Source organism: Octopus bimaculoides, chromosome 2, assembly GCF_046866305.1.
Source record: "Octopus bimaculoides isolate indiv1 chromosome 2, ASM4686630v1, whole genome shotgun sequence".
NCBI lineage: Eukaryota > Metazoa > Mollusca > Cephalopoda > Octopoda > Octopodidae > Octopus > Octopus bimaculoides.
In genome coordinates this window covers 32169763-32194774 of record NC_142929.1, presented here as the reverse complement: position 1 = coordinate 32194774, position 25012 = coordinate 32169763, and positions in this window count along the sequence as shown.

The following is a 25012-nucleotide window of genomic DNA, read 5'->3' as shown; positions in this document are numbered from 1 at the left end:
GGGGTCATGATCTGCACATATGTTTGAATATTATTGGTATCTTCGTAATATTATATCCAAAAAGAATTAATTCTAACTAGAATAAGGAACAAACTGAGAGGAAGAAATAAAGATAAAGAAAGAAAGAGCAAGAGACGTGAAGGAAAGACAAATAAAACACACAGACGTGCAAACAGAGCTAAAACAATAGTTACGGTAAAATCAATGAATTTATGAAAGAGGACATATCTATCTTCTATATTAAAATGCAAGTTGTCTGTCTGTGTTGTACGAACAACTTCTACTTCTATAATTTTCAACCGAATTTCACCAAATTTGACATGTGGGCTCTCTTTGACTTCATTCACGTTTCTTTATAATTTTTTTCCTCGAAATTCCGCGCCCCCAACATACATGGACTACTCACAATTTGCCTAGGATTTAAATCCACCACGTCTATGCAACGTTACGCGTACAATTTTCGGCGCTTCTTTAGACGCTCACCTCTTCAAGAAAATGACGCCTAATTTCTAAATATATCCAAAATAAACGAAGTATACCCAAAATAACGAAGAATCATCTATTTTAAAATATTTTATAGTAAAAAATAAAACACAGAAAACGGGCAATCGAGAATATAAACAAACATGTCGAACGATACAAGGGGTGGTAACTTGTATCAGATATTAATGATACGAGGGACCCGACAATAACGTTTGCAAATTCTTGATTGTTTTTAATCAGATTTTTTACTGCGAACACTGGTTAGAGTTAGTGTAGCACGCACTCCTACTACGTAACAGGTATTCGCAATACATGTTCAGTGGTAGCAGGACGTGCTAGAAATACCAGCCTAATCGGTTAATGTTTACAAATGTAAACATGAGAATGCGTGTCTGTCTATCTGTGTAAATCCCTAATTTTACACACGTCTTACTTAGGATTGATCCAAAAAAAAAAAAGAATTCAACATCTTGCCTAATGTAAGTCCAGAGCAATCTCTTATCTCTTACACTGTTTCAGTATTACATGTCAAAAGTGAAACAATAACATCTCTCTATTGTCATCAGAAATAGTTTCGGTTTAATACTTTCGCTATTAATACTGAAAGTATTAAAGTGAAACTATTTTCCCATATATATCACGCATATAAACATGCATACATGCATACATGCTTACATGCATATATACATACATACATACATACATACATGCATACATACATACACACATACATACACGCATACATATATATATATATCATGTACATATGTATATGCATAGATGTATACGTATGGATTTAAATGTATATATGTATATATATATTGATGTATATGTAATATGTACACATCTATACACACACACACACATGTATATATATATATACATACATGCATACATACATATAAACATATACATACATAGATACATACATACAGACGCACACACACACACACACATATATGTATGTAGGTACAGGTGCGGCCTGTAGTAAGAAACTTGCTTTCAAAGCACATGGTCCTGGGTTCAGTCTCACTGTATGGTAACTTGGCGTGTCTCTTCTGCTACAACCTCAGACCAACCAAAGCCTTGTGAGTGGATTTGGTAGAAAGAAACTGAAAGAAATCCATCGTATATATATGTATATGTGTAAGTGTATCTGTGTGTCTTGGCGTCTGCGTTTGTCCTCCATCACTACATGACAACCGGTGTTGGGTTATTTAATCCCCATAATTTATTGGTTTGACAAGAAGAGACTGATAGAATAAGTACCAGACTTATCAAAATAAAACAAAAGGCACTGGTGTCGATTCATTCGACAAAAAATTCTTCAAGGCAGTGTCTCATATTTTTGTTTGCTCTCTCAAATACATCTATCAATCTGTCTTTCTACGACCAGACACACACACATACAGATATGCATGTATGTATATGTGCATATATATATATATATATATATATATATATATATAAGCAATGTTAATTCTCTAAATGAAGTATTAACAGTAACTGCACGATAAAGTGTAGTATATTGCCACTTAAGTGTGGCTGACCCCTAGGGGTGGATGTTACTGTTGCTTTTAGCCCCAGGAGGACATCTCCTCCAGCTGGCTTATCGACACACGACTGTGTCCTGTTTGCCAAGGGAGTTATCCCTCTCACCTCGACCAGCAGCACGAACGTATCCGGATTTCAGGGTTATTTCCCTTCATCGGCGTTCGACAGCTGATGACCTTGGTGAGAGAGACAAAAACCTGGCAAACCTTATATCTTCTTTTCCAGTGAAATTCTTCACTGATATTGAAAAGGTGAAAACAAGCAATGTTAATTCTCTAAATGAAGTATTAACAGTAACTGCACGATAAAGTGTAGTATATTGCCACTTAAGTGTGGCTGACCCCTAGGGGTGGATGTTACTGTTGCTTTTAGCCCCAGGAGGACATCTCCAGCTGGCTTATCGACACACGACTGTGTCCTGTTTGCCAATGGAGTTATCCCTCTCACCTCGACCAGCAGCACGAACGTATCCGGATTTCACGGTTATTTCCCTTCGTCGGCGTTCGACAGCTGATGACCTTGGTGAGAGAGACAAAAACCTGGCAAACCTTATATCTTCTTTTCCAGTGAAATTCTTCACTGATATTGAAAAGGTGAAAACAAGCAATGTTAATTCTCTAAATGAAGTATTAACAGTAACTGCACGATAAAGTGTAGTATATTGCCACTTAAGTGTGGCTGACCCCTAGGGGTGGATGTTACTGTTGCTTTTAGCCCCAGGAGGACATCTCCTCCAGCTGGCTTATCGACACACGACTGTGTCCTGTTTGCCAAGGGAGTTATCCCTCTCACCTCGACCAGCAGCACGAACGTATCCGGATTTCAGGGTTATTTCCCTTCATTTAGAGAATTATTTCCCTTCGTTGTCTCTCTCACCAAGGTCATCAGCTGTCGAACGCCTTCTCCCACCAAAGTTTAAAATTTTAACTTTTTGTCAAACTTCTTTTTATAATTTACGTGGAAAAATACGGAGATTAAGAATATGGAAAAAAAAAATTATTTCAAATTTTCAATGAAGAATTCCAAAATTAATCCACACAAACTCGCCATCACATCCCGTTGTCTAAAACTGAAAATGAACTGCTAAAAATAACTGCTAAGTATCTGGAAAATTTCTGTGTTAATGTGTGCAAATGCGATAGAAACAAACACGATATTGAATAATTCTCTGTCATACGTCTACGACCCCACTTCTTTTTTTCTTGAAGTAAAGATAAACAATTTTAGTTATGATAGTGAAACTATGGGTTTAGTCCTTACCACCAAAATTAATTTCTCTTGCTAAAGTGAGGTTGGTAGTTTCTCTTTTTTTCAATATTTAAATCGAAGAGAGAATATATTGTTACAAAAAATGTTAGAACTTTACTAACTTGATCCATCTGTCACTGGACCAGGGTTTTGATTTCATTTGACACACACTTTGCTATCATTCATATGGAGAATTGCAAACCAATAAAGTTTCATTTTGGAAGTATGCTAAACTTTTTATTATTTGGAATGAAGAGCACAAATATAGGCGCTGAACCAGTATCTAAACTTGTAATATTTTGTTGGGATTAATCCAATGAATTGAGAGCAAGATATGTAAGAAATACTTTTCTGAAACAAAATTACTGTGTACGGTCCTGTCGCGCGCACATTCACACCAACACTTTCACACAACAGTTGGTTATTGATAAACATAGTTATAACTGGATAAAAGTTTGGTAAATATTCACAACAACGCCATACTCGCTACATACTAGTATACATGATGTCATTGCAGCTGATTGTGATGTCAGCAACCTGGGTCATTCAGTAATCTACATTCACAGGTGGCCTTTGGTATATACACAAGAGAACGCAGGCTGCAATGACATATGTCAGGACATATGGGCGGCCTGATATCTTTCTGAGCTTTCCTTGCAACACTCAGTGGGATGAAATCAAGGCCCTTCATCTACCAGGACAAAGTTCTCACGATAGGCACGACATTTTGGTACGTGTGTTTCGGAAAAAGGTGTTGAAGATGGTAGCATTCATTACCAAACATCACACTTTTGGTAAAACTATGTACATAGTTGAATGGCAGAAATGAGGCCTGCCGCATGCCCACATGTTAATCTGGCTTAAAGACAAAATTCTTCTAAATCAAATTGATTCCATCATTAACACCGAACTTCTTGGTGCAACAGAAGATCCCGAATTCTTTGAAGTCATCAAGACTCAGATGGTGTATGGTCTATATGGCCCTTTCAACAGGACGTCTCCTTGCGTGGTTGATGGGAAGTGCAGTACTGGCTACACTAAGCAATTCATTGCCGAGACAGCAATTCATTGCTGAGGCCCCTTTCGCACACAGTCCGTGGTCCAAAGAGTTTTTTTTTACATCTGAACACTTTTAATGGCCATGTCTGGGACTCTTACAAGACAGGCTTGCCATTTCCATGGCCTCCTTGTGGTGAGTTGATACCAAGTGTCAATGATCTCAAAATGCATGTGTTTGCAAACATTACACAAAAATTTAGCAACAGTCAATGGTTATGTGAGTAAACCATCTTAGCTCCACGTAATGATAATGTCAAGAAAATCAATTGGCATCGCTTGCAGCTGTTGCCAGGACAAAAACAGTCTTTCAAATGCATCGACACTGTCATTGATCAGAACTGTAGCTTTTCCAACTGAGTTCCTGAACTTTCTACAACCATCTGGAATGCCACCTCACAACTTAACACTTAACCATGCAGCTCAGGAATCTGAATCCCCCTCGCCGGTGCAATGGCATCAGACTGGTGGTGAAAGTGATGCAACACATATCCTAGAGGCAGCAATTATCACTGAGAAATATAAAAGTGAGGATGTCGTCATTCCACAGATCCTGTTAAGCCCATCTGACCTCCCCTTTGAATTTAAACGGCTCCAGTTCTGCTACGTCGTTAAACAAATCTCAAGGGTAATCTCTCAAGGTTGTTGAACTTAACCTTTCTTCTCCCCGCTTCTCTCATGGGCAATTATACGTAGGATGGTCGCGAGTTGGAAGTCCCAAAACTCTTTTTATTTGTATCCCAATTAAAGGACACATCGTATAGTTAGAAGTTCTACAAAATTATATTGTGATTGAGTTAAAGATTTATTTTAATAACTTTGTTTGTACTCACGTCGTCTGATAGAATTTTTCTGAAAATTTATTTTTTTTATCAGAATGAATATATTTAACTCCTTTAACATTCTTTAAACTTCCGAGCAACGCCGGGTACTTAGGCTAGTACTAGATAAAACTAGCTAAGTATAGCCATTAAAAGTAAATGTAAATATAAAGCATATCTTGTTTCATATCATTTAAGATACAGGATCTAAGTTGAGGGATTTGACCATCCTTAATGTTAACAGAAGACAGAAAGTGGTAGGAGAGAAATAAAAGTAGTAACAATGAATATGTTTTTTGAGAGCGTATGGAAAGATATATACAATAATATAATATATATATAGAATATAATGACCATTTAAGTTTTAACCCAATATCTATAACATATTTACGGTTACATTTGTATCTTACCTTATGCATACTAATTTTTTTACTAGTTTAATTTATATATTTCAATCCTTTCATCTGCAATACTACCTAATATTGCTCATGCACTGTCTTCCTTTATTTCATCATAATTTTTTACTTTCATTTCTTTTTACTTTCAATTTATTTCCCGTCTTGTTCATATGAATCTCTTTATTTCATAAACAAAATAACTACAGACCTTTCTTCAGTTTCGTTTTTCGTTCTCTATTTTTACTTCTAGGTTATTAACGATAAATATAAAATGTTCCACAAATATCTTACTTTCTTCCACCTCCATAATCCACATTTTACTTTTTAATATTTTGCTAAATCTCCCTCCTTCCTTCTATAATAAACCGTTTTATGAATTTTATTACTTATTGTATTCCATATATCAATATTTCAATGCTTGAATATCTGCATTTATATATTTATGTGTGTGTGTGTGTGTGTGTGTGTGTGGGTGTGTGTGTGTGTGTGTGTGTAGTGAGGCGATGAAAGAAAAGTAAAATAACTATGATATTCATTGACCTGATGAGCAAGTCTTTATACATGAATTAATTTATAAGTTATGCAACTGAATTATATAATCTATATTACATACATTAGGATAGGCATGTATAATAGTTTATTATATATTAATTTATAAATCAGCAATAAAATAAATTGGTTTTATATGATAAACGCTGCGAAACGATCGTCGTTGTACGGATGTCAATTGGTGAAATAAAACTTTTCATCTTATTTCTCCTCTTTCTCTTTATAGTTTATGCTATCCCAGTGTAACAATCATTGGACTATACATTGCATCCTTTTGTTTTGTTTTGGTTTACTTTGTGGTTTGTAATATGATCCATTAAAGATCTTTTTATATGAGTGCTACCGGATAAGTTAAATCCATATTGTCCATTAAATACACACACACATACACACACATACACATACACACATACATATTTTTACATTGTACACACACACACTTACTTATATATGTGTAATATGAATACATGTATGTACATATATCTTTATGTATGCATATACACATATACATACATATATGAATATCAGCATACTGAGTTGAATCTAAAGATTCCCTGAATGGAATTGATTATTTGCCAAAGTTACCGTGGAGTATGTAATATAGTCTGCGTTTAAAGTCTTGTCTATTCTTCAAACATAAGAAACATACCACTGGCAATGTAGTTTTTCTATTTCGTTTTGTTTTGTTGTCGATCTTCAGACGACTGATGGCTTATTTTAACCTCTCATATATATACATATACTTTAATTCTATGTCTTATGTTGAAATTATGAATATATAACAATGCTGAAATCGTTATGAAAAAAATTAAAAAGAAACAGAATAACGTGTACAGCACCAAAACTACAAAAGTGGTATTTTTTTAATAGAAAATTTGGCTGTAAATCCAACAAAATGTTTCATCAAAACTCCTGTGTTTAAAATCCGAATACACAAATATGTCAGAAATAGTGTTTGAACAGGAAGGGGATTTGTTAGATTCCTTGTAAGAACGGTGGAGAAACTAAATAAGAAGTTTACGATAGAGTAGTTTCATCAGTAGGTGCAGTTTATAATTGTAGACATACTTAAATAAGTGTGTTACTTATATATGTGTGTTAAATGTGTGTCTTATACCGAATGATTGTGGCGAATAATGTGTTATAGGTGGAGTTAATATGAATATTGTATTTTGGATTAAATATCTTTAGCACTTTTGGACATGTTTGATTTAGTGAGAATCGGGTCACGTCAAATATATGAACCATAGGTTAGAATTTAAGCCTGCATAATGTGAGTTCATATTTTGTGTGAGTGTGGGTGTATGTGCGTGTTTGTGTGCGTATGGGAAGGGCGCTCATTTTCTGATATTGTGTGTGGGTTAGCATAGATGTATAAGCATATAAGCATACACGAATAATCGTTTGCGCCTTCACGTAGACGTAAGTATACAAATATGGTTATGCAGAAAACAAATACAGATATTCTCTTGAGTATTTACATGCATCTATACCATTCATGTTTTCAAACTCTCAAAGATATTCTATGGAGATTCATGAGTAGTTTCAGAACAGTCACCATCAAGCTCATCATCATCATTATCATCATTGTCATCATCATCACCATCACCATCACCACCACCACTACCATCATCATCAACTTCATCATCATCATCATCATCATCATCATCATCGTCATCATCAACATCATCATCATCATCATCATCGTCATCATCAACATCATCATCATTATTATCATCATCATCATCATCATCATCATCATCATCATCATCATCATCATCATCATGTTCATCAACATCTTTCCCCTTATATGTGCGTGTGTTTGTGTGTACTTGTGTTTGCTTGTGTGTGTGTGTGTGTTTGCGTGTGTGTGTGCTTGTGCTTGTGTCTGTGAGCGTGTGTGTGTATGCACAAAGGGAGAAAGAGAAGAGTAAACCTGATAACATTGCCATAATAACCACTACACCTGACACCTCTCATTCGAACCTTTATGTATATATTTACATTTATATACTACCCATACGCGTATACACATATTCACTTACACACACACACACACACTCATAAAACCTCAAGCGCACATACACATATATGAAGATATAAATACAAACACAAATGTGAATAAGTGCAGAAACCTAGACGAATATGCCTATATACATATGCAGTGACACACATATATGCAAAACAGATACACAGATGAGGGCTTATTCATAAAATAATTAAATACGCAATTTAGAAACTTAATCAAAGTGTACTTAATGTAAAATATATTTGTTTTCGATAATAAATTTGTTATTATTTTAAATTAATAATGGTCGGTCAAAAAAAAAAGAAAGAAGAAAAAGATGGAAGAATTTATCATTACAAAAAATATAAACATTATATATTCATTGAAGAAGATACATCAAATTATAAATATATACTTAGTAGAACCATATGGTTTCTATATTAATATTTCTTTGGTACTATGGTCCATAATCATGAATAGTGCATATGGAATTGCATTTATGTAAGAGCGTAGGAATATTGGGGCATACGTTTAAAGCAACAAATTTAAATGAGAACTCAACAATGCTATATATAGGTTTAATAAATTTATGTAATATGGAGTATAGGAGGTAAACTTTGACTATTGTGTGAAGTAATGCCCGATAAATATACCTGTATGCGAATATTCGCTGAATTTATATGCATCTGCATATAAATAGACATATCAATTTATGGAAAAGGATTCCGATTTCTCAGTGGTACAAGAGTTGCATCTGTGCTACTACAGTTATATTTCAAGGGTGTTTAGTCTCCACTAAATATTGGTTCTAAATTTTAGCACATACATACCTACATACATACATAACAATGTCTTACATTTCAGTTGTAAATATGTTATATCTCACAATGTTTCAGTATATTGTTGTTATAAATGTGAACGCATTCATAGTTATTGAACCATCTCCAAAACATTCTGTGAGCATAGATATATTTTGTTTTTATATAAGAGAAAATATTTATAATATGTATATGTATATGTATATATATTATATATATAAATATATATATATATATATATATATATATATATATATATATATCTGTGCGTGTCTGTGTTTGTCCCCCCCCCAACATCGCTTGACAACCTATGCTGGTGTGTTTACGTTCCCGTAACTTAGCGGTTCGGCAAAAGAGACCGATAGAATAAGTACTAGGCATACAAAGAATAAGACCTGGGGTCGATTTGGTCGACTAAAGGTGGTGCTCCAGCATGGCCGCAGTCAAATGGCTGAAACAAGTAAAAAAAAATATTATTCGAACTCATTGCTTTTAATATATTTTCTTAATGTTAATGACTGTCAGTAGCACCCTTTATATAATATTTACTGTTTAGAAACCAAACGGTCATAGGGGACTTCTCAAAGTTTCGGTTTTCTTTTTCACTTTCGGCATTTATTGTACTAGTTTCGTTATATGTCGTAAATTATTTTATATTAGTCCCTTCTGTTTCCTCTGGTGCCAGTAAGTACTGTCCATTTTACTGTTGCCTTGATTCTTGGAACTCCGATGTGTGTTTGATGAAAATTAGCAGTAATGTATATACATGTACATTCTAATATTTGCCATAAAGCCACTGTTTCTGAGCATCTTTTTATTTTTTAACTCATTAAAAGTATAAAGATATACATAGGCATTTATAGATTATAAAATTTGTTTTGGTTCAAAGTTTAAGTTTGATTAAACGGCTCAAGCCAACGGATGTGGCTTAAAGTGCCAGTCAAAAGGAATTTCGTAACATGTATGACGCAAGTTTCAAATATTCTATAGGTATACAACGACTTGCCTTGAAATAATATCCTTGAATTAACATACTCTTACATGTGTTTATAATTGCGTGTGTATATGCCTACACTCACACACACATGCACTCATTGTATCTCGCCCTGTCTCGTTCTCTCTTCTTTTGTGTGTGTTAATATATATATATATATATATATATATATATATATATATATATATATATATATATATATATATATATATATATATATATTAATAATAATAAAGTAGTTACGACGCAAAAACGTATAAATTCAAAAGAACATATTTATCTTCTTCAATATATATTTCAGTATAAAGAATTCATTAAGATGCTTAAATCAAAATTTCTTTACACATCATTCAGGAACAGATATAACATCAAAAAAAAAAAAATACATTCCGTTTAAAAACACAAACCGTTCATGGCGAAAAAATTTCACAATTACAAAAAACGAACAAAATTTTTAAAGCTTTAGCAAAAAGAACGCTATTACCTACATACATATATACATATATATAATGTACATATACATATACAAACACACATATATACATACATACACACATATATGCATATATACATATATATACATATATACATATATATACATATATACACACACATACAAGACATCACACACACACACACATACACACATATATACATATATACACATATACATACATAAACATACATATATGTACATATACATACATATACGCATATATATATATATATACACATACATATACATACACACACACATACATACATACATATATATATATACATATATATACATATATACACACATACAAAACATTACCCACACATATATACACACACGCACACACACACACACACACACACACACACACATATATATATATATATAAATATATATATACATATCTACATATAAGTACGTACACATATATACATACATACACACATACATATACATACACATACCCATATACATATATACACACACATATACATACATACATACAAATAAACACACACATTTTCCCACGTATACCCATGCATATGTATATACACTTGCACATGTATATGAACAGATGTATGAATAAGTAAATAGAGCAATAGCAGAACTAAATATAATAAAACCCAGACCTTAATACCCGATCATAACAAAGTTCTGCTATAGGAGAAATAAACAATGAAATTATCTAAACCAAAAATAAGTATGTTTGCGAACGTGAACATATCTGAACCCATTATATGTTAGTTTATTAATTAGTTTATGCTTAGAAAATAGAATAAAAAAACAACTCAAGATTGCACAAGTTGCAATACCTCCTACCCTTATCGTATGGGAAACATCTCCCTATAACAGACCATTCTAACGAAAAGTTCTTATTTTGTTCTTTTAACCCCCAAATAAACTTACTAAGACTAGTACTAGCTAGTTTACTCCTATCTCTAAACGTATTAGAGTGACAAGAAATTCTCCTACAAATCTTATCCGAAGAACAACCCACATATACACTAACATCTGTATCACTCTTAACCTTACACTGATACACTATATTCCTTAATCTCACGTTCGGACCCTCAATCTTTAACCTCCTGGGATTAATCTCAGTTACCTTAATTTTAGAACCTATAATAATATTACCTAAGTGAGGGTCCTCATCCCTATTCATTCCATTCATGCCTGTCTTAAGAACTTTAGAATTATGTGCTGCAATAATCTGCTCTAGGTTCTTAGTATTGGAAAAACCAAACCTAACACTATGCGTATTAATAATTTTACCGTAACGCGAATTTGTTGGGAAATGCTTACTAATTACCTCCCTAAACTGCGCTACCAAATTCGACTTTACATTTTTACCAAATGGTAAAATAAACCGAAGATAACCATCATTAATATTATTAAAGCCTTTTGCAAAATACCTAAAACATTTAGAATTACGCATGACATTATTACGATTATATCTATGATCATAATTTTTTTAATTATTACTCCTAACCAACCTAACCTTATTATTCCTATATGTGTGTATATGGTGGTTTGTATGTGTATAAATTTTTTTTTTTTAATTTAATTAAAAATTTTTTTTATGTATATATAATTTTATAATATATTTTAATATGAGGTTTTTTTAACATATTTTTATTTATATATATATATATATATGTGTGTGTGTGTGTGTGTATGTATGTGTGTGTGTGTGTGTGTATGTGTTTATGACTTGTGATCTTTGCTTCTTTGTGTATCCATATATATACATGTGAGAGTGCACGTGTGTGCGTGCATGAACGTGTGTGCGCGTATGAACGTGTGTGCGTGTGTGTACGGGCGCACACGCGTATGCCTGTATGTAGGTAATAGCGTTCTTTTTGCTAAAACTTTAAAAAATTTGTTCGTTTTTTGTAATTGTGAAATTTTTTTCGCCATGAACTGTTTGTGTTTTTAAACGGAATGTATTTTTTCTGATGTTATATCTGTTCCTGAATGATGTGTAAAGAAATTTTGATTTAAGCATCTTAATGAATTCTTTATACTGAAATATATATTGAAGAAGATAAATATGTTCTTTTGAATTTATGCGTTTTTGCGTCGTAACTCCTTTATTATTATTAATATAACCAAAAGGATCGATTCTTGAAGAGTCTGCATATCTTCACTGTCGTTTTTTTCTGCTATTTTGGTGATGACTTTTTAAGTTAGCTTACCAATTATTGTTGGTAGTTAATTTATAATATATTGTTATATATATATATATATATATATATATATATATATATATATATATATATATATATATATATACTTAATCATATCAAAGAGAAATGGAAATTAAAACCGGAAACAACTATATTGCTTAACTATCAATAATTTGAACTAAACATCAAGGCGCTATCTTTGTTTTATCTGGGGAATAGAACTGACACACGGTTAAAAGAAGACAAAATCTAAAATCAAGTGTCAACAGGGCATGATTTCTGGAAATAATTAGTCTACATCGCAGTGAAGAACAAATGAATTAATAAAGCAAATTCATACTGATATATAGTCTATTAGCGCTATTGGTATATTGGTAATTTTCCAAATATGTTAGGACACTAGCCCAATTGATGTCAGAAGTATCTGTTTGTCTAGAAGAGTAAAACACAGACAGAAGGCAGTAAACGTGCTTTAAGCTTTAATGTATTCTATTGCCTGGTTTGTTGGTGGCATGCCGTTTTCAGTCGAGTTAAAGCTGCTACTGTTGCTGCTGCTGTAATCGTATCTTTTGCTGTTGTTGTTTGCGTTATTCTAGATACTGGTACTGCTAACACATTTATTTGTCACTGCTATTGCAATCCTTCTTGTAATTGTGGCCAGACTAAATGCATTTAAAGTATGTAATTAATAAAATTCAATGACATATTTGGAAAACATCCATCGAAAGAGATTCTTTGTTCAGATCACCACATAATTTGTTGTCAAGCTAGAATAGTAATTATTAACTGAACTGGCTCAAATGCAACGTTTTCTATTAAACTTATTCTTTTATGTAACTTTTATGATAAATTCAGTAAAGAATGCAATCGTATAAATGGCATTAAAACAGAGTATATGTCTGTCTTGCTTCTTTCACGACAATCGTTATTAGGAGCATTCCAGGAAGGTAAGGAAAATTGCCACATTCTATATTAATTCAGAATCCATTCTATGCGTTGCAAAGTATTATGTACTTTTGCCCATTAAGCATTCTTAATTGAGTGGATAATGATACCATTAACAATTAAAATTAGAGCTAATCAAGGATGAACGATTGCTACAACTTGAAATGAACTTATTATTAAATAGTATGTCTTCCTTAAACATAGTCTTGTGTATATTTCTTTTCTGAAACACCATTAGTAGGGAAAAAACCGTCATAACAATGAATAACTTGTAAGGGAAGTGATCTAAAAATGAATAAGTTTCTTAGGATATCATATTGTAAAATTAAAATGTATGAAACTATTTAGAATTTGATCAGACATGTTAATGTCGATCATAAATTGCAGAGTATTATTTTATTGAAATGTAAATGAATATTGTGTTCATTTTCCCTACCACCTTAGCAAATTATTAATAAACTGTAGCATGATGAAGACAGTAACAATGTAAATGACTATATAGACAATCTGATTTTGCAGCAAAATAAAAAATACATTTTCTTTTGAAATTTTAAATGTAGTGTAACCGTAAGTTGTCTTAGATAAGGAAGTGGAGGATGTGCTCTTATATGCCTTTCAATACGTTTTATTCTTCCCGAATAAATAACTTATATTATAGGATAAGCAAATTTAAGCAACAAAAGGGAATGGAGAGTATTTTTAATGCAAAACATTATTAAAATGAATTTTAATAAAAATTGAGATCATTTGTGATGTGTTGTATTTTCTTGCTTACTGTATGTCGGAATCAAGAAAGATCTGCTCAGCAAATTCTCCTTAATAATTCTAATCCCTCCATTCAAAGAAAATAGTATTACCGTTTCTAGAATTTACATAGTATGGACACATAGTATTAGCCTAATTCATTAAAAAAAAAGATATGCTTGTGTTTTGGCTGTTGAAACCATCAGCTTCACTTATCGAAATTATATGCGGCTTCGTTAGAATAATTCTTCTGTAACTAATACTTCATGTATAGAAATATTGCTACTGAAACGCAGAAAAACAAAGAAACTAAAGAAAACAGTAAATAAGACGCGAAGAAAACGCCAGAGAAATAAGTTCGGCAAATCGTCGGAATTAGTTAAGCTTCATGGTTTTACTGTAGAATTTAGAAATTCTTGCTTCTGTTTTATGCAAACAGTAGCTTTTCATAAAAGATAACATTACCAGCAATGATCCCTAGTTTTCACAGGTGAACTTACCTCATGATATTATTACAAATTTAGTTGTATTTTCTCCTCGGTAGGGGTGAAATTTTGAATGTATTTGGTTCACTACATGAACAATGCTAGCATTATACAGTAAGGAAATCATACATGCAAGTTAAAATCGAATTCAGGACAACATAATTAAAAGCAGATATATTGACAATATAGTGACCCTTGATCATTGTAGTTTATGATGGGCAGTGAAATAAAATGAAAAGGGAAATCTTATATATTTAAACAAATTTTCTATTCATACGTTGTCGTCTGTGGTGTTTAGTTCGATGTCATCTTTGATTAAGTAGTCATGAACTTCCAACAGTGAGTGTCCACTCTGTTTTCCTTTGTGTAGTTTACGTTTAGGAGATGTTTACTTTATTTTTTGATTATATCTTTTGAGCGTAATTTGATGCAGATTTCAATAATATTTATATTTGCTGTAGACCGATCAAGTACATAGACAAATGTCTCGGTTTAGGTTCATATATTTATAAACAGAAAGAAAGGCCTCTTCAAGTCTGTTCTAAATTTCAAAAGTGACAGTCTTGCAAGTCTTTTGTTCACTATCTAGGGATTGATAGTCAAGCGCAAAAAGAGTACTGCTGCTGCTGCTGCTACTACTACTACTACTACTACTACTACTACTACTACTACTACTACTACTACTACTAACAATAAAAACAATAATAATGACTAGTAATAATAAAAACAACAACAACAGCAACAACAACAACAACAACAGTAACAACAACAACAATAATAATAATAATAATAATAATAATAATAATATTAATAATAATAATAATAATAATAATAAACCACTCAAACCCATCCGAACAGGAGTTCTACCACCCAAACAGACCTTGTGGATAAATAACATCCAGAACAAAATTAAAAAAAAGAGAAAAGATTTATCGATTCTCAACGAAATTAGTAAACAATCAACACTACTAAGTAACAAGAAGAAAACAAAAATACTGTACAAATACAGCATTACAGAAAAAGACTTACCTGAAGCAAAAGAAAAACTAAAGCAAGACATCCTTGCCAAAGCACAGAGGATCCGCCGGTATGAGAAACGCCAACGTTTCTTTGAACAAAACAAACAGTTCAAATCCAACCCCAAAAAACTCTACCAAGAACTGGGTAAAAATAAAATAGACATTACTTCAGCACCAACAGCAGAAGAACTAGAGAAATTCTGGAAACAAATATGGTCGGTGAAGCAACAACCCCAAAAAAGGACCATTAAAACAACGAACTTAGCACCTGAGCAACTCTGGGCCCCTATAACAACTGAAGAGGTCACCCAGACACTGCAAAGACTAAGCAACTGGAAAGCACCTGGACACGACAAGATCCCCAATTTCTGGTTAAAACACCTGCCAGCAATGCATAAAAAGCTGGCAGAAAACTTTAACAACATAATAGCAGATCCAGAAACAATGCCTGAATGGCTCACAAAAGGGAAAACCATCTTAATCCCCAAATCCACGGAAACGGAGAAACCACAAAACTATAGACCTATAACCTGTCTCCCTACGATCTACAAAGCCTTTACTGCAATAATATCGCAGAGAGTGAGTAAACACCTGGAAAATAACAACCTGTTACCAGAAGAGCAGAAGGGATGCTGCAAGGGCTCATACGGCTGTAAAGATCAATTATTGATCAATAAAGCCATAACTGAAGACAGCCGCAGAAAGAAGAAAGGCCTCAGTATGGCCTGGGTGGACTACCAAAAGGCTTTCGACAGTGTTCCCCACACGTGGATTCTGGAAACACTAGCCATAAACAAGGTGGCACCAATTATCATAAAATACATAGAGCACTCAATGAACAAATGGCAGACAGTGCTACAGCTCCAAACAAAAGAGGGACTTGTGAAAACGAAAGCCATCCCCATTAGAAGAGGAATATTCCAGGGAGACACGCTCTCTCCACTCCTGTTCTGCCTGGCACTCACACCTTTAACAGAATTGCTAAATAGAACTGGATGCGGTTACAAATGCTATGGAAAAACAGTCAGCCACCTTCTATATATGGATGACCTAAAATTATATGCAAAAAACGACAAAGAGCTAGAAACACTACTACAGACAGTACACGGCTTTACCAAGGAAATAGAAATGAAATTCGGATTAGAAAAATGTGCCAAAGCAACCCTGAAAAGAGGAAAATTAGTTAAAAGTAGCAATATAACACTAGATAAAGCCAATGAAATAAGAGAACTAGACGAAAGCCAACCATATAAGTATTTAGGAGTCAATGAACTAGATAGGATACAACATACACAAATGAAAGAAAAAATAAAGAAAGAGTACTACAGACGAGTTAGATCAATACTAAAAACAGAGCTCAATGCTAAAAACAAGATAATGGGTATCAACACTTTAGCTGTCCCAGTTATAAGCTACAGCTACAACATCCTTAACTGGACACTAAACGAACTATGTAAAATAGACAGGAAAACAAGAAAAATAATGACAGGATATAGGATGCACCACCCAAAATCTGACATAGAAAGGCTATATATACAACGCACAGAAGGTGGAAGGGGTCTTATACAGCTAGAAAACTATTATAAAATAACCACCATAGGACTGCAAAAATACCTACTCCAGAAGCAAGGGAAACTAATACAAATAGCCACAAAACACGAGCAAAACAAAAAACTGTTTTCAGTATTTAAGGAAGCTGACAAATACAAACAAGAAATCAATCTACCTAACAAATACGAAAAAGAAGAAGAAGAAACAACAAAAGCTATAAAACAAATGAAATCCAAACTAAAACTAGAACAGCAACGGACCATGATAAAACGATGGCAAGAAAAGCCCCTACATGGTAAATACTGGGCTAAACTAAATGCGAAAGAAATAGACAGAGAAAAATCCCAGCAATGGCTGAGAAGCTCAGGACTCAAAGCAGAGACTGAAGGATTTTTAATTGCTGCGCAAGACCAAAGCCTCCCCACCAGAAATTACCAAAAACACATAATGAAAAGAAATATAACAAGTAACTGTAGAATATGTGGAGATCGACAAGAAACAATAAATCATATTATCTCTGGCTGCCCAGTCCTGGCTAAGAAGGAATATATTCACAGACACGACAGAGCTGGGACCTATATACACTGGAAGCTATGCCAACATTATGGAATAGCAACAGAAAAAAGATGGTATAAACACACGCCAGAAAAGGTCACAGAAAACGAGAAAGCAACCATACTCTGGGATATGCCAATACACACAGATAGAGAAATTAAGGCAAATAGACCAGATATAGTTGTCAAAGATCATGAAGGAAAAAAATGCCTTCTAATTGATGTTTCAATACCAGCAGATGACAACGTTTCTCTAAAAGAAATGGAAAAACATTCAAAATACAAAGACCTGGAAATAGAGATAACTCGAATGTGGAATCTAAAAACAGAAACAATTCCTATCATAGTAGGTGCCTTAGGTATAATAAAAAAATATTCAGACAAATACATAACAAAAACACCAGGACTTACAAATATATATAACATACAGAAAATTGCACTACTGGGCACTACACACATTCTACGCAAAACACTTTCAATACAGTAAAGATAAGAGCACCACAGCAAACCACAGCACATACCCAAGGCGCACAGAGCTGCGCTCGGTAGTGAAGTGAAAGCACGTTATAAAAATAAAACTACTGAATAATAATAATAATAATAATAATAATAATAATAATAATAATAAGAAGAAGAAGAAGAAGAAGAAGAAGCAGAAGAAGAAGAATATCAATAACAAAAAAAAAACAACAAGTAGCAACTGCATTAAAAATAATTTCTTTTGAATTGGTAAGGAGGAATTTCAACCATGTTTCGTGGTCTGCTACCACAACAGCTCCTTTATAGGATCCAGTTAGCTCAAGACATTATCAGGAGGAACCACGTCTGGTTTCGGCCCCTACTCCTCTACCGTTTTGACGTGGTGGGGCCCCTCCTTTCGGAGGTGTCTTCAGCTCTGGTGTTGGGTGTATGTCTTCTTTCTTCTATTCCCTGGCCTCTTCGATGCAGCATCAACGAGTGTTAGCGTCCGACTGATCGTCATGTCAAGTTCCCCTTTTTATATCTGCTGCTAGGCTCCAGCAGGCAGCCCCAGCTAGTTGTCACGTGACACTGTCTAAATTTCCCGCTGCTAGGGTCCAGTAGGCAGCACCAGCAAGTTGTCACATGACACTGTCTAAACTTCCCGCTGCTAGGCTCCAGCAAGTAGCCCCAGCAAGTTGTCACATGACACTGTCTGAACTTTAACTGACAATGGAGGGCGCGAAGCTACTTCAGTGTCAGCCTGTCTCACCTAGACATGTTATGACTTTCAAGCCATATTCGGTCTTCCCGCTTCAGCCATATATAGAAGCTGGCTTTTTCGACCGCCTCCTGTATCCTCCTTATCAGTTTTTTCAGTTCCGAGTTTGAAAACGCAAATCTTCTCTTGAATAGCGTTGTCATTTTTCTTTCAATGAAGCCTCTAGCCCCCACTGCCAGATGGTAGTACTCGACAGTCCATCCCTGTTCTCTGCACTCTTCGATTAGTTTTTCATATCTCTTCTCCTTTCGTTTCTCTGCATTGTCGATATTTTCTTCCCATGGTACTGTCAGTTCTAGAAAGATTCCTATTCTCTGTTCTGTGTTCCATATGACTAAGTCTGGTGTTTTTGTTGTTTTTATAAGTGGAAAAATTGCTAGACTTCCCAAATCCGTGGCCAGCTCCCAGTATCCCTTCCTTCTTTCGTCTATCTCATATATTTTATTTGGAGGCCTGATCTTATGTCCTTTCCCCTCCTTCTGGAAGTATATTTTCCTGCGCTTTTCCACTTTGGGGTACTCTCCTCTGTTGTATCCCTCGATCTTCTCCTTGAGTGCTGCACTTATGACGCCAAGGACTTGATTATGGCGCCATATATACCTTTCCAGTGCTAGTTTGAAGCTTGACAGAACGTGTCTCACCGTCGCTTTCTCCCCGCATCCACATTCATCGGTTGTTTTTATGTTCCATCGAACTAAGTTCGCCGGTGAGGGTAGAACGTCGAAGGTAGACTTGATCAGGAAGGCTGTTCTTGCTTGTTCCCAAGCCCAAAGTTCCTTCCATGAGATTCTGCGACTGACCACGTTTTCCTCCCATCTCAGGCACTGCCCCTGTTGACTGCATTGCACCAAATGTACATTCCGCCTTTCTTCTTCCTCCTTTCTCACTTCGTGTACCACTGCCTCTTTCATCTCTTTTACACTGCTCTTGCAAAATGGCCTGAAACTGCTCGTCCCTAGGCCGGCTCTTGCTTCTTGCGTTGCTCCAACTATATCGGCATGTTTTAGTATTCCGATCGCCCTGTTTACTGCCTCTTCCGCATTCCATTTCCTCCCTGTTCGTACCTTTGGAGGGTTTTCTCGGATGCTCTGATCTTTTGAATACTTTAGCATCATTACTGTCCTCGCCTTTCCTGCTTTATACTCTTCGGTGATCGATGCTATTGGAAGTTGCAGCACGGGTTTTCCATATAGTGCAGTTGTATTGAGTGGTTTCGGCAGACCAAGCCATTTTCTGATAAACACACTGCATCTTTCTTCTATCCTTTCTATTCTACTCAAGGCTATTTCGTACATTTGCAATGGCCACATTATCCTTGGGTACAGTCCAAATTGCAGTATCCAACATTTGAATTTTCCCGGCAGTGTTGTTCTGTCAATTGCCTTCAATCCTTGTTCTACTAACTCGTGTATCTCTTTCCCTTGCTTCCTATCATTTAATAAGTCTCTATACCATCTGCCGAGACTCTTTACTGGTTGTTCTTTCACCGTTGGTATGTCTTCACCTCCTATCCTGAATTTCACTTCTTCTTGCACTCCTTTCACGAAAGCCACGATTCGAGATTTTGGGGCTTTGAATTTCATTCTTGCCCATCCTATTAGTTCATCCAACCGCTCTAACGTTCCCTCTGCTGCTTCTATACTTTCCGATAGTAGAGTGATGTCGTCCATAAAAGCCCTTAATGGTGTCTTTATAGCAGCTTTCTCACAGCTTGTTGACCTTAGTAACATCTCCATGACTAGTACGAATAAGATGACTGATATCGTGTATCCGGCTGCAATACCTACTTCTAGCCGTTGCCACTCCGTTGTGAACTCTCCTGCTGTAAATCTCATCCTCATGTTGTCGTAGTAGGACATGAGCATTCGTTGAACATCTTTTGGAATCCAAAAGAAGTCCATCGCTGCTCTGATTACCGCGTGTGGAACAGATCCATATGCATTGGCAAGATCTAGCCAAACAATGTGCGGGTTTTTCTTCAGTTGTTTTGCACAGGTGATAGCTTCCCATATGGCAAATGCGTGTTCTATGCACCCAGGGATTCCGGGGATTCCTGCTTTTTGGATTGCTTCATTAACGTACCCGTTATGCTGTACGAATCTTATGATTCGTCTAGCAATGATTCCAAACATGATTTTCCCGTCAGTATTTAATAATGAAATTGGTCTAAATTGTCCTAGTGTTTTTGCATCTTTCTCTTTAGGTAAATAGATACCTTCAGCTATACACCATCGCTCCGCTACGTGTTTCTTCTTCCACATTTCTCTTATCAATGCAAATAACTGTAAACGCAATTTCGGGCAATACTTGTAAACCTCGTAGCTCACACCGTCGTTCCCTGGTGAACTTTTTGCTCTTGCTTTTTTTATGAACTCCTCTATTTCTTTCCGTTTGATGTCACTCAAATCAAAAAATACCCTTGGTTCAGGTGGTTTCTTCAGTCCGTGCATTTCTAGGAGTACTTTATTTCTATTGGTAATAGAAAATTGGGTTATTAAAAGTTTGAACCATGATCGAGAACTGAAGAAGGCAGGGACATAAGGCTATTTATGAATCGACGCTGTAACTCAATGATATAAATCAATCAGATCTAGATTATATATGTAATGCAATATTAGAAAAGACATTTGAAGTACTCTTCATAAAATAGGACACAAAAACTCATTGATGTTTATAAAGATGCTACTATGATGTTTATAACAACATATAAAACAGAATAGAAATAAAATACTTTATATAATATTTTTCTTGTTTCCTTGGATATTCATTGAGGCTAATTATAAATAGAAAAAGGCTAAACAACCTAATTTCCTCTTTGCATGATGTATTTGTTTTTGCAAGTAAGAATCTCATCAACTATGTCAATGTCATTATGAAATATAATGAGAAAACTAAGACTCTTTGTTATTAAGAATACGCAAAAGATAGCAAGAAATATAATAAAAAATATCCAAAAACAAAAATCGTAATATAGCTTGTGTTGAAGAGACAAAACAAAAGTATATGATTAAGGATTCAATGATAGGTTGTTCATAGTAAGATTTAGAGCTATTTATGTTGTTGCTGTGTATTTTTATTCCTGTTGAACAAAAAGCATCTTCAGAGCGAGGTTGGGTCTGATAGTGGTTTTTTAATTAAGTGCAGTACAGAGAGAAGGAAGTGTTTATCTGATCTCGCAAGGGAACGACTACATGTATACTATATCTGCAAGAAATAACTACTGTGTATTTCTATATTTCTCAGGTTACACTATGCGGAATAATTTAAAAAGGAATGAAAAATTAGATGAAATATATTCAGATAAACTATATCAGAGATGGCAGTTTGCTTCTGATTGGAAGGTATTTGCTCTTGAATTCTCCACCATAAAGATTGACATGAAGAAGAACAATTTACCTGCTGGGAGAATAGAAAAGTATATGATCTCTTGTAAGAGAAACATGGATGTCCACTGACAGAGCAGGAGAATGATCAAAGCACAGACTAGATGTTATAAATGTAGGTGCATAAATCCACATTCGACGTGGCTTGTACTTATTATTATTATTATTATTATTATTATTATTATTATTATTATTATTATTATTATTATTATTATTATTATTATTATTATCATTATTGAGTGAGAGAGCGGTGAATACCATCAAAGTGACTCTGGGGTAAAATATACAAAGCCCAGTATACCCATCATGATTACCCGCTTGATAAGGGTACACCGGCACATGTATCGTAACCATATGTGCGTGACATGCTGATCTCATATTAAGATAAACGGGGCATGACCTTGCAGGTGGGGCCCAGTTAGAATTTTATTCATGTCGAGTAGCCCCCACCTTGCACAAAAGGTCCCTGAATAAGGGTTATTTAAGGATGTTGAACGAAACAGCCATCTCCCTAAAGATGAATTATCCAAACCCCAAAGAATTCCTTTCAACATATGGCTACGATGCCCTCTCACTACTTCTCGTGATCAGAGATGCACATATCATCAGCCACTAAGGGACATGCTCAACTGGTTATGGTGAAACAACTGACAAGCAAATCTGTGGCACTAAGCAGAATATTTACTGTAGTCCGTCTTTTATACCAAGATAAAACAATATACATGGTAACACTTCCAATCAGTTAAGTTCAAATTTGATAAGGGTACAACAGGCACATGCATCACAAATATACGCGCGTGACATGGTGATCTCAAAGAAAGATAGATATTCTTCTTCTTCTTCTTCTTCTTCTTCTTCTTCTTCTTCTTCTTCTTCTTCTTCTTCTTCTTCTTCTTCTTCTTCTTCTTCTTCTTCTTCTTCTTCTTCTTCTTCTTCTTCTTCTTCTTCTTCTTCTTGCCTTTGCACAGCTTCTAACGCTGGAGATGTATTACAGTGTCAGCTGTTCACTACCAGTGCACTGGAGTAACACCTCTTATTTTTCGAGTACTTTTGCGCACTTTCCATAGTATTCGAGCGGTTCCAAGCAGTGCTGGTTTCTGCAAGTGCTCCACCCTAATTTGTTCCAACTACCTCTCGAGATTTTTGCTCACTGTTCTCAGGGCTGCGACAATTATTGGTACTACTGCTACTTTTTTCATCGACCACGACTGCTTAACTTCCCAAGCTAACCTATCATATCTCTCAACTTTTGTTTCTTCCTTATTGGATACCTTATTCTCACTTGGGCATGCTATATCTATGATCTAGCATAGCTTGTTTTCCTTCTCAATTAAGACTATCTCTGGCGTCCTATTCTCTATCTCATGGTCGCACTGAATCATAAAATCCCATAGGATCTTTGCATTTCCATTTTCGCCGATGCCTTCAGGTTTGTGGCCGTACCAACTTTTTTCTCTAAGTCCATACTTGTTGCAAAGAGTCCAATGGACCAGCTTGGCTATATTGTCGTGGCGTCCCTTATATTCCTTCTGGGCTAGTGGCGTACATTGGCTGGCAATATGCCATACGGTTTCACTGTTTTGTTCACAGATTCTGCAATTAAAACTTTCTGATGTGTTGTCTATTCCATATATTATGTAGTTTGTTGTTAGTGTTTGCTCTTGGGCTGCCCATATTAGAGCCTCCGTTTCCGGTTTTAAATCAATTTTAGTCATCCACAGCCATTTTTCTCTGTCTGTCTTATCTTCAACATCCCTATGAAATTGACTATGCATTCTTTTCTTTACCCACCTATTTTCAGTTTCATTCGTTTGCAATTTCTTGTATAGCGCTTTATCTTTGCAGGCTTTCATCCTACACAAGCCTGACCTTCTTACTTCTAATAATAGCGGTTCTGTGGCGGTTTTTAGATGCCATGCTATGTTGTTTTCTTCTGCTCTAATGCTGTGTTCATATCCAATAGATCCTCTTTCCCTTCTTTTTCTTGGTACACACAGACTGCCTGTGTCACTTCTTGAGTGGAGAGACGTATATCTTGTTAGCAACATCCCTGTCTTTCTGTCTAAGCTGTTTAGTTCGTCTACTGTCCATACGATTACACTGCTCTATATGTAAGGAGTGAAACCGTCCAGGTGTTGATAGCTTCTATCTTATTTGTCTATGTAATTTCGACTTTAGGATCAGTCTCAGCCTGCGCAAGTACTTCACCTTAAATTTTTCTGTCATTTCTTTCTCCAATAATTTATCCATTTCCCAAATGTCCAAGTACTTATAGCCGGTCTCTTCTATCTGCTTCATGAATAACAAATGGCTGACTTTTTGTTGGTGGCTTTTGAATACATACACAACTTTTGCTTTCCTCAGAATCAGCGTTAGTGGTATCAAGCACAGTACAAAGATCAGTGGGGACAGGCATTCCCCGTGGAAGATGCCCCTCCTAATTTCTACTGTCCATCAGCTTCTTCCGTATGCTGTCA